An 11,459-nucleotide genomic window follows, 5' to 3' on the forward strand; every position below is an offset into this window, starting at 1 on the left:
TTTTTGCCTTTCTCTGCTTTCTGCATTGCTGTGTGGGTTCAGCATTGTTCCCTGCTGGGACCAGTGCTGGACCCCGTTCCATATGCCACAGCTTATGTCAGTCTGTTCAGTATTGCTAGTCCCCTGTTATATCAGTATCTTTTGTTTTGATTCCATTTCAAACCAGAATGCTGATCTAGTGGGGGAGAGGTCGTGTAGCCTCAGTATTTTTGCATATCATACGTGTTGGATTTTTCTTAGGGTTTTTTGCGTGATTGCAGACAGTATCTTTCCTGTCCTGTTCTATCTAGTTAGTTTGGGCCCCATCATTTGCTTACTCTATTTTCTGCCTGTGTTTGTGCCTCATCTTGTCTCACCAGCAATATATGTTTGGGGGCTATCTATTCCTTTGGGGTTCTACTCCAGGGCAGTTTAGCTTTCCCCTTTCTTGCTTTAGGCTTAGTTAACTCTATGGCTGTGCTGAGGCGTCTAGGGCATCGTAGGTACATCCCACGGCTAATTCTAGTTGTGTTGTTAGTTTTAGGGGTCTGCAATCCGCTTAGTTACCAACCTTTCTGGTTGCCTAGCTTATTCTCCGGCTATCCTCCTTGGTGACCTAATCATAACAGAATCACCAGCCCAAACTGTAGATTCTAGGGTACTCTACAGAAGGGAAAAATTGTAAAAAAAAAAAAAAAAAAGTGTCAGAATTTTTTATACATTTTTTTCTCTGGGGGCCGTAGGAGGATTTTTTCTTTAATGGAGACTAAGCAATTGTCTGATCGTATTGAGCAGCTCGCTGCTGAAGTCCGGGGAATTTCTGCCTATCTCGCTCAATCGTCTGCTGTAGAACCAAAAATCCCTATTCCTGATGTATTTTCTGGGGATCGGTCTAAATGTTGGAACTTTAAGAATAATTGTAAACTGCTTTTTGCCTTGAAACCTAATTCCTTTGGGGAACTCGGTGCAGCAGGTTAAAATTGTCATCTCCCTGTTGCGCGGCGACCCTCAGGACTGGGCCTTTTCTCTGACACCTGAGGATCCTATTCTAGCTAATGTGGATGCGTTTTTTCAAGCTCTGGGGCAGTTGTATGATGAACCTAATGTTATTGATCAAGCTGAGAACACTTTATTGGCATTGAACCAGGGTTAGTAAGTAGCAGAGTTATATTGTCAAAAATTCCGAAAGTGGGCAGTCCTTACTAAATGGAATGATGACGCCCTAGCAGCTCTTTTTCGGAAAGGTCTGGCAGATGTTATGGTGGGATTCCCTGTCCCCTCTGGTCTTAACGACTCTATGTCATTAGCCATTCAAATTGATCGACGTTTACTTAAATGTAAAACTATGCGAGAGGCTGTGCTGCCTTTCGAACAAATTTCTGAGCCCATGCAATGTGATAGGGTTTTGTCTAGGGAGCAACGTCAAGAGTTTTGAAGGCGTAATAAGTTATGCTTCTTTTGTGGGGACGCCTTTCATACTATTTCTGTCTGCCCTAAGCGGGAAAAACGTTTTGCTCACTCATTTGCTGTGGGCAGTGTACAGCCTAAATTCCTTTTGGCTGTTTCCTTGATCTGCTCTTTATCTTCATTTTCTGCTAAGGCTTTTGTTGATTCAGGAGCGGCCCTGAACCTGATGGATTTTGACTTTGCCAAGCGTTGTGGTTTTCCCATGGTACCCCTGCGGACTCCTATTCCTTTAAGTGGTATTGATGCTACCCCTTTGGCGGAGAATAAACCCCAGTTTTGGACCCAGGTGATAATTCGGGTAGCCCCGGACCACCAAGAGAATTATAAATTTTTGGTGTTGCTTAATTTACATGACATTATTGCACTGGGTTTTCCTTGTTGCAGACCCATAATCCTGTTCTGGATTGGAAATCTGTGTCTGTAGTTAGTTGGGGGTGTCAATGTGTTCTTAGTGACACACCTGTTTTCTCCACCTCTCCCCAGTCTCATGATGTTCCTGACAATTTGGCTGATTTTTCTGATGTATTTAGTGAGAGTAAGGGTACCGTTACACTTAGCGATGCACCAGCGATCCCGACAATGATATGGATCGCTGGTGCATCGCTAAGTGGTCGCTAGTGAGCTGCAAAACAGGCAGATCTCACCAGCGACATACCAGTGGTCGTGGGTCATTACTTACCTGTCAGACGAGGCTATCCTGACGTCCTCCCACCCGCGTCCACGCGTCGCTCGTCAGCGCCACAGGAAGCCCAGCAGGAAGCGCCCGACAAGAAATGGTCCAGGACGTTCTCGCGCGATTAGCGCGGGAGCCGTTCGGAGGTAACACATGTAGCGATATCGCTAGCAATATCGCTGCTGCGTCACAAAATCGGTGACGTTACAGCGATATTGCTAGCGATATCTCTATGTGTAACGGGCCCTTAATTAAGTCTGCGTCTTTGCCTCCTCATAGGAGTTATGATTGCGCGATCGAGTTAGTGCCCGGTTGTAAATTTCCCAAGGGTCAGCTTTTCAACTTATCTGTACCTGAACATGATGCTATGCGATCTTATATCAAGAAGTCATTGGAGAAGGGTCATATCAGACCATCCTCTTCACCTTTAGGTGCTGTTTTTTTTTGTGGCCAAGAAAGATGGCTCATTAAGGCCATGTATTGACTATCGTCTCCTTAATAAAATCACTATTAAATATTAGTATCCCTTACCCCTGATTTCATATTTATTTTCCAGAGTGAAAGGTGCTCGTTAGTTTACCAAGCTTGACCTTAGGGGGGCGTATAATCTTATTCGCATCAAGCATGGTGATGAATGGAAGACGGCGTTTAATACTCCTGAGGGGCATTTTGAGTACCTAGTGATGCCTTTTGGGCTCACTAATGCCCCTTCCGTCTTCCAATCTCTCATGAACTATATTTTCTGGGACTTTGTGGATAAGTTTTTGATCGTTTACTTGGACAATATTTTGATTTTTTTCAGTGATTGGGATTCTCATGTGGAACATGTTCGGACTGTGTTCCGGATTTTGAGAGAAAATGCTCTATGTTAAGGGATCAAAATGTCTCTTTGGCGTGCAAAAGATTTCGCTTTTGGGATTCATTTTGTCCCTGTCTGCTATTGAAATGGACCCGGCCAAGGTCCAGGCCATTTATGATTGGGTTCAGCCCACTTCCTTGAAGGCTCGCCAGAAGTTTTTGGGTTTTGCTAATTTCTACCGTAAATTCATAAGTAGTGTTGAGCATTCCGATACCGCAAGTATCGGGTATCGGCCGATACTTGCTGTATCGGAATTCCGATACCGACTTCCGATATTTTTTCAATATCGGAATTCGGCATCGGAATCGGAAGTTCAGTTGATTGACGGCCTGACGTCATCATGATGCGCGGTGTGTGCGCATCATGATGCGCCGTCATTTCGGGCCTTCCGGGGGTCCCTGCCGGGGGGCTGTGTGGACTGCCCGGGGTCTCTGCCGGCCTGCCGGGGGGCTGTGCCGGCCTGCCGGTGGTCTGTGCACCCTGTGGGGGTCTGTACCGGCCTGCCGGGGGGCTGTGCCGGCCTGCCGGGGGGCTGTGCTGATGTCCGGGGGTCTGTGCAAGCATCGTCCGATGGGACTACAAGTCCCATCGGGCGATGCCTGCTACCATGACAGTGATTGACACATTAGCCAATGATGGGACAGTAGTAGTCCCATCATCCGGCTAATGTGTTAAATGTTAAAAAAAAAAAAAAATACTACATACATACTACATGCATGCTACATACATACTACATGCTACATACATACTACATATATACTACATACATACTACATACATGCTACATACATACTACATGCATGCTACATACATACTACATGCTACATACATACTACATGCATGCTACATATATACTACATGCTACATACATACTACATATATACTACATACATACTACATACATGCTACATACATACTACATGCATGCTACATACATACTACATGCTACATACATACTACATGCATGCTACATACATACTGCATGCTACATACATACCACATATATACTACATACATACTACATGCATGCTACATGCATGCTACATACATAACACATATATACTACATGCATGCTACATACATACTACATGCTACATACTACATATATACTACATGCATGCTACATACTACATGCTACATACATACTACATGCTACATACATACTACATATATACTACATGCATGCTACATACATACTACATGCTACATACATACTACATATATACTACATGCATGCTACATACATACTACATGCTACATGCATGCTACATACATACTACATACATACTACATGCATGCTACATACATACCACATATATACTACATACATACAATACATTCATACAATACATACATAGACATACAGTACATATAACATAGAGTAACATACTTACCAATACTTGTCACATTGTTCCCCGAAGCCATTGTCTTTCCGGAATAAATATTAACATAACAAACCACAAAAATACTCACCCACGATCCGAAGCAGTCCACGAGTGTGTCCCACGACGATCTTGGGTAGAGAACGGCAGCATCAGATGATGCTGCCGTTCTCTACGGGCTGCAGGAATCCAATGACGGAAGGTAGGTATCCTTCCGCACTGTATTCCTCCGCCACTTAAAAAAAAAAAAGTCCCTAGTCTCACTTTATGCCATTGCTGCGTGGGAATTTCCCACACAGCAATGGCATAAAGTGAGACTAGGGACTTTTTTTTTTTTTAAGTGGCGGAGGAATACAGTGCGGAAGGATACCTACCTTCCGTCATTGGATTCCTGCAGCCCGTAGAGAACGGCAGCATCATCTGATGCTGCCGTTCTCTACCCAAGATCGTCGTGGGACACACTCGTGGACTGCTTCGGATCGTGGGTGAGTATTTTTGTGGTTTGTTATGTTAATATTTATTCCGGAAAGACAATGGCTTCGGGGAACAATGTGACAAGTATTGGTAAGTATGTTACTCTATGTTATATGTACTGTATGTCTATGTATGTATTGTATGAATGTATTGTATGTATGTAGTATATATGTGGTATGTATGTAGCATGTAGTATGTATGTAGTATGTATGTAGCATGCATGTAGCATGCAGTATGTATGTAGCATGCATGTAGTATATATGTAGTATGTATGTAGCATGTAGTATGTATGTAGCATGCATGTAGTATATATGTAGTATGTATGTAGCATGTAGTATGTATGTAGCATGTAGTATGTAGCATGCATGTAGTATATATGTAGTATGTAGCATGTAGTATGTATGTAGCATGCATGTAGTATATATGTGTTATGTATGTAGCATGTAGCATGCATGTAGCATGCATGTAGTATGTATGTAGTATATATGTGGTATGTATGTAGCATGCAGTATGTATGTAGCATGCATGTAGTATATATGTAGTATGTATGTTGCATGTAGTATGAATGTAGCATGTATGTAGTATGTAGTATGAATGTAGCATGTATGTAGTATGCATGTTGTATGTATGTAGCATGTAATTTTTTTTTTTTATTTTTTTTTTTTACATTTAACACATTAGCCGGATGATGGGACTACTACTGTCCCATCATTGGCTAATGTGTCAATCACTGTCATGGTAGCAGGCATCGCCCGATGGGACTTGTAGTCCCATCGGACGATGCCTGCACAGACCCCCGGAGCCTGCACAGACCACCGGCAGGCCGGCACAGCCCCCCGGCAGGCCGGCACAGCCCCCCGGAGCCTGCACAGCCCCCCGGCAGGCCGGCACAGCCCCCCGGAGCCTGCACAGACCCCCTGGCAGGCCGGCACAGACCACCGGCAGGCCGGCACAGACCACCGGAGCCTGCACAGACCCCCTGGCAGGCCGGCACAGCCCCCCGAAAGGCCCGTACAGACCCCAGAGAGGCTGTACAAGGGCAGGAAAGGGTTTTTCTTATTCCGATACCGGAAGTCCCATAGACTTGAATGGGACTTCCGGCATCGGAATCGGCGATACCGATACTTTTTTTAAAGATCGGCCGATACCATCCGATACGATACTTTGAAGTATCGGACGGTATCGCTCAACTCTATTCATAAGTAATTTTTCTGGTATTGTTAAACCACTGACGGATTTGACCAAAAAGGGTGCTGATGTGGTGAATTGGTCTCCAGAGGCATTTCAGGAGCTTAAGCGGAGATTCACTGCTACTCCTGTCTTACAGCAACCTGATGTTTTACTCCCATTTCAGATGGAGATGATTCTGAGATTGGTGCAGGGGCTGTTTTGCCTCAAAGAGATCCGGTAACCTCTAAGATGAATCCCTGTGCCTTCTTTTCTCAAAAATTTTCCCCATCTGATCATAACTATGATGTGGGGAATCGGGAATTGTTGGCTATGAAGTGGGTATTTGAAGAGTGGAGACATTGGTTGGAGGGAGCCAGACATCAAGTTGTGGTCCTCACCGACCACAAGAACTTTAGCCATCTCGAATCAGCCAAGCGAGTGAATCCTAGACAGGCTAGGTGGGCCTTGTTTTTCATGCGTTTTAGTTTTGTGGTCTCCTTTCTTCCGGGCACTAAGAATGTTAAGGCGGATGCCCTCTCTAGGAGTTTTTTTGCGGATTCTCTTGATGTGACCGAGCCTACTACCATTCTAAATGAGTGTGTGGTTCTTTCTGCCATTTCACCCGATTTGAGACTTGCCCTGGAGGAATTTCAGGAGGACAAACCTTAACGATGCCCTATGGGGAAATTGTATGTCCCTGACCAGTGGGGGAGAAGAGTAATGTCTGAAATTCATTGCTCCACGGTAGCTGATCATACTGGTATTTTTGGTACCAGAGATTTGGTGAGTCGATCCTTTTGGTGGCCTGCTTTATCTCGTGATGTCAGGAATTTTGTGCAGTCCTGTGGGACTTGTTCTCGGTCCAAACCCTGTTCTCGTTCTAGTGGTTTGTTAATGCCCCTGCCGGTGCCCAGGAGGCCATGGACCCATATCTCAATGAATTTTATGTCTGACCTCCCTGTCTCTCAGAGAATGACGGTTATCTGGGTGATCTGTGATAGAGTTTCTAAGATGGTCCATCTTGTACCACTCCTGAAGTTGCCATCTTCTTTTGAGTTGGTGCCCTTGTTTTTACAACATATGGTTCGTTTGCACGGTATTCCTGAGAACATTGTGTCTGACAGAAGAGTCCAGTTTGTTTCCAGATTTTGGAGAGCTTTTTGTTCTAAACAGGAAATTCAGTTGTCTTTCTCCTCTGCATTTCACCCTCAGACCAATGGGCAGACTGAGAGAACAAACCAGACTTTGGAAACCTATTTGAGATGTTTTATATCTACTGATCAAGATTACTGTGTCTCATTTTTGCCCTTGGCTGAATTAGCTCTAAATAATAGGGCTAGTTCTGCCACTTTGATGTCTCCTTTTTTCTGCAACTTTAGGTTTTATCCTCGATTTTCTTCAGGGCAGGTGGAGGCTTCGGCCTGCCCAGGTGTGGATTCTGTGGTAGAGAGAATGTAGCAGAATTAGGATCAAGTAGTGGATAAGTTGTCTCACTCTCAGGAGAAGGCCCAACGGTTTGCCAACCGGCATAGGACCATTGGTCCCTGGCTTAAAGTGGGTGACATGGTTTGGTTGTCTTCTAAAAATATTCCTATGAAAGTTACATCTCCAAAATTCAAGCCAAGGTTCATTGGACCTTATAAGATTTTGAAAATCCTTAATCCCGTTTCTTTCCATTTGGCTCTTCCAGGAACGTTCAAGATTCAAAACGTTTTTCATAAATCTTTGATGAAAAGGTTTGTGGAGCCAGTTCCCATGGCTGCGCCCCCTGATCCTGTATTGGTTAAGGGTAATCTGCCAAGAGGTTGGTTCGTGCCTTCCACCGGGCCCATCCTGATCGGACTGGTGGCTTGGATGAGGGTTCTGTGACCCCTCCTCAACAGCAGCCCCTCACACACAGTATTATGCAGCCCCTTGAGAGTATAATGGAGCCCCTATGCACACAGTATAATGCAGCGCCCCATAGTATAATGCAGCCCCACACACACAGTATAATACAGCCCCTTGAGAGTATAATGCAGCCCCTTCAGAGTATAATGCAGCGCCCTCAGAGTATAATGCAGACCCCGAAACACACACAGTATAATGCAGCCCCCCAGAGTATAAAGCAGCCCCCTTTGAGTATAATGCAGCCTCCCACATACACAGTATAGTGCAGCCCACACAAACAGTATAATGCAGCCCCCCACACACAGTATCGTGCAGCAGACACACACACACTGTAATAAATACACACACACAAAATACTTACCTCTCCTCCTCATTCCCCCACCCTCTGGCTTCTGCAGAGCGTCTCATCAGCTCCACTGCTGGCACACGCTGCTGAGGCAGAGAGGGAGTGATGGGAGGGGGACTGTCATATGACTCTTTCTCCTCCATCATTGCTTTCAACTGTATCAGCATCTAATATGCCGATAATTTGAATGCACAATGCAAGGGGGGGCGGTGCAGCGCCGGGCCTCTCTTACTCAAGGGCCCCATAGCGGCTGTGTGGTGTGCAGCTATTAGCGGTGCGCCACTGGCTGGGGGCCTCTAGTGGAATATATTTGTCTTTAGTGTGTATTCAAATAAAGAACAAGAATATTTTTAATACAATTTGAGTGCTTGATTACTTTTATAGTATGTTTGATAATTTTATTTTTTTTAACCTATACTAAACTTTTTGTAAAAGTTGAGCAGAGTCTCGCACCCTCACCAACAATTACTGATATTGCAGTTGATATACTTTAAGCCATCAAATGGGGCACCTCTGCACTGAATACTGTGGCGATTAAATAATAAAGTGAAGGGGAGCAAGGGAGATTAAATGTAAATCACTAAATGACCAAATAAATTAGGAAAAGACACAAGGATCACTTATGAATTCCTGTCCTGAACTTGCTGCTTAATATTGTTTTAGCGAAGTGAGGCTGCATTCTTTCAAAGCCGATGTACTTTGGAGAAAAACCTTGAAGACGTGTGTAAATATTGGTTTGTAACCTAACAAAGGATTATTTACATTGTTCTTTTATTTGGGTCAAATGACCTTTAGTAACTGAATAATTCAAGAGAAGCCTTTCTGTATTTGTGCCATTATAGCATTCACAATACATAGTTGTCTTGGTGTAAAGGTACTGTCACACTTAGCAATGTACCAGCAATCCCGACCAGCGATATGACGCGGTCAGGATCGCTGGTACATCGCTAAGTGGTCGCTAGTGAGCTGCCACACAGGCAGATCTCACCAGTGACATCGCTGGGGACGGGGGTCGCTACTTACCTGTCACACCAGGCGATCCTGGGTCCTCCCGCCCGGCTCCACACTCGTCGCTCGTCTCTCCACAGGAAGCGCCACAGGAAGCTGACGACGAGAAACGGTCCAGGACGTTCTCGCGCGATCAGCGATAACCAGCGGGGGAGCGGGTCGGAGGTAAGTATCAGACACAGTGATATCGCTAGCAATATCGCTATAACATCACAAGTTATAGCGATATCGCTAGTGATATCGCTTAGTGTGACAGTACCTTAACTGTTTATGTTCCAGTAGAACTAAAGCTGCATTTACGCGGCAAGATAATTGTGAATGGGTGTTGTTATACATGCTCAATTCAAGATTATCTTACTATGTAAACAGCCTGACTATCACCCAATGAATGAGCAAAACGCTCATTCACATGATCTTTTGCACAGCACAAAAAAAATCACAATTATCCGCAATGCATTGTCCTGTACTAACAGGACTCACACTGGTATAGATTTTTCAGAGTACATCGATTACTTTGGTCTGCCTGTCTAAACAACAAAAGACTGACTTCACTTCCAAACAGCTGTGTACAGATGAAAACTAACAGTAGCCATTTGTGTACATAATTAACAAATAAAGTTGCACTCTGTATTGTTATAGCATGTAAACATTAGATACCAGGGGCATTCATTATAGATTTCCCCTGACCCACTTCTATTTATCACAGGATGCTGATCCTGCACATGTGTAATGATATAAGACTCTATAGGTAAGGTGCCATTTGCAACTCAGAAGTGATAACGGTCTTGATTTTACAGGTGCTGAAGTGGTGTGAGGTTTGATAATGGACCCATTGGAATCCAGAGCAGTCATCAAGTTCCTTTACTTGAAAGGCCGCACACCAAAGGAGACATTCGATGAGATAAAAGAGGTTTATGGTGATGACTCCCCATCATATGATGTAGTCAAGAACTGGCATCGTCAATTCAATTGTGGTCGGACTTCGGCGCAAACCGTTCCAATTCCAAGGCGACCCCACTCTGCTATTGATGAACACACCATCCAGCAAGTGGAGGTTGCCATTCTGGAAAATCGCCGCGTAACCTTTCGCCACGTAGCCCAAAATGTCAAGATTAGTGTGGGGTCCATGGAAAAAATTCATCCAAGACCATCTTCACATATATAAGGTATCCGCTCGCTGGATTCCCCAGCTGCTCACACCTTTTCAGAAGCAGGAACAAGTCAAATGCTCTCAGGCTCTATTGATGCTGTGCCATGGAAACCAGGATGAATTTTTCAGCAGACTGATCACACAGGATGACAGCTGGGTCCATCACTATGATCCTGAGACTAAGCTCCAGTTGATGCAATGGAAACATCATGACTCACCGCCTTCAAAGACGGCACGTGCCCAACCCTAGGCAGGCAAAGTCATGCTCACAGTATTTTGGGACCAGCACGTAGTAATATTGATGGATTTCCTAGCAAAAGGGTACCATGATCACTGGGGCATACCATACCTCACTGCTGCAGAAGTTGCAGGAGGCCATTTCCAAGAGACATGGCATGCTCACCAAAGATGTCCGCCTTCTGCAAGACAATGCACCAGTTCACAAATCACATGTTGCCCAAATGGAAGCATGCGCCTTTGGGTTTGTTGCATCCCCGTACTCACCCGACCTCGCACCATTGGACTTCCACCTCTTTCCAACAATAAAGTTATTTTTGAAGGGCACGCATTTTCCAGATGATGAGACTCTGATTTCTGAAGTCACAACATTGCTGTTGGAGCAACATGTCGACTTCTATAAGTGAGGTGTTTACAGTTGCTTAAAGAGATGGAAGAAGTGTGTGTCCCTAGGTGGCACCTATGTAGAGAAGGACTAATAACTGTGCCAAGTTTTATTGCTCTCAATCCACAGGAAGTGGGTCAGGGGAAATCTTTAATGAACGCCCCTCGTATATGAAATATGAATTGCATTACTGCTCTAATAGGAAAAAATGGCGATGCTTGGCACATAATTTGGCCAATTCATGCATGCCTAACAGCCAACAACAAGGCATTCTCCTGTTGCTGGGGACCTATCCTAATGTGAATCCTCTCCTACAGACTTCAGCCTAGGAGAGGATTCACATTAGAATAGGTCCCCAGCAGCAGGAGAATGCCTTTTTGTTGGCTGCTGGGCATGCATGAACTGGCCAAATTATGTGCTAAGTGTCTCCATTTTTTCC

The 11,459-nt window shown here is 44.6% G+C and overlaps 1 protein-coding gene across 1 annotated transcript in view; it reads left to right on the top strand.

The window, feature by feature from the left end:
• Positions 1-11,459, top strand: part of CLYBL (citramalyl-CoA lyase) — a 475,215-nt gene that overhangs the window by 280,247 nt on the left and 183,509 nt on the right.

Source organism: Dendrobates tinctorius, unplaced genomic scaffold (assembly GCF_039654945.1).
Source record: "Dendrobates tinctorius isolate UK_male_01 unplaced genomic scaffold, ASM3965494v1 ptg000026l, whole genome shotgun sequence".
NCBI lineage: Eukaryota > Metazoa > Chordata > Amphibia > Anura > Dendrobatidae > Dendrobates > Dendrobates tinctorius.